This window comes from Sminthopsis crassicaudata, chromosome 6, assembly GCF_048593235.1.
Source record: "Sminthopsis crassicaudata isolate SCR6 chromosome 6, ASM4859323v1, whole genome shotgun sequence".
In the NCBI taxonomy this organism is placed as follows: domain Eukaryota; kingdom Metazoa; phylum Chordata; class Mammalia; order Dasyuromorphia; family Dasyuridae; genus Sminthopsis; species Sminthopsis crassicaudata.
In genome coordinates, this window is record NC_133622.1 from 211,004,975 (window position 1) to 211,005,781 (window position 807).

The following is an 807-nucleotide window of genomic DNA, read 5'->3' on the forward strand; positions in this document are numbered from 1 at the left end:
GAGACAACAAGGAAAACAGTTATTTTTAGAGCAGAAATTCCAAACAAACAAATAAGAAAAAGGCAAGGAAAAAAAAAGGGGGGGGGAATAAAATTGCAGAGACTCTGACTTCACCTGAAGAAAAAAGCACATTGATTCTCGGGGGGGAACTTCGATGGCCCCATTTTTTCTCTTGTTTTCCAAAGAGGCTGGGCCGCCAGGCTTTGATTCAGAACAGGAGTGCATTCAGAAGCATCCTCCGGCCTGGCTGGGAGCTGTTCACATCCCCGGAAAATTCAGTGGGAGAAAAAGTTTATGGAAGCGAGTAGGAGTTTATTCAACAGTGTCTGAGGCCTTTCAGAACCATGAGGGACTGTCTATAAAGGAGCAATCAAGCATAGGCTAGGAATTATCTCTGTTGGTTGCCTACCTGTGACAGCCCCTCAAGTGCTGCTAAGAGACTCATTCAGCTCAGGAGAAACAATAGACCAAGGGAACAAACAATTCCGAGGAGTCTATCATTCTGTATGGTGTTATCTTTAGCACTGAATAAAACCGGAGTTCCCCCTTTCTGCCTCATAGTCAGCACTATTTTTAGGAGCCAGTGCTACTTTTCAACTCTCTTTCATTACTTTTCAACAGGTTCACAAGGGCACGAAGTGCAGTATATAAAAAAAGGATAATAACTTTACTCGAGTGCAGGGAAAAGGCCCAATGAACAGAGCAGCCAAGCTCGGAGACTAAAATAGATGAAAGTTTGGGGAAGAGTCCAGAAGAAATGTCATTGTCTAAATGGAAGGACTCATGGTTTTACATATAGTGCTTCTC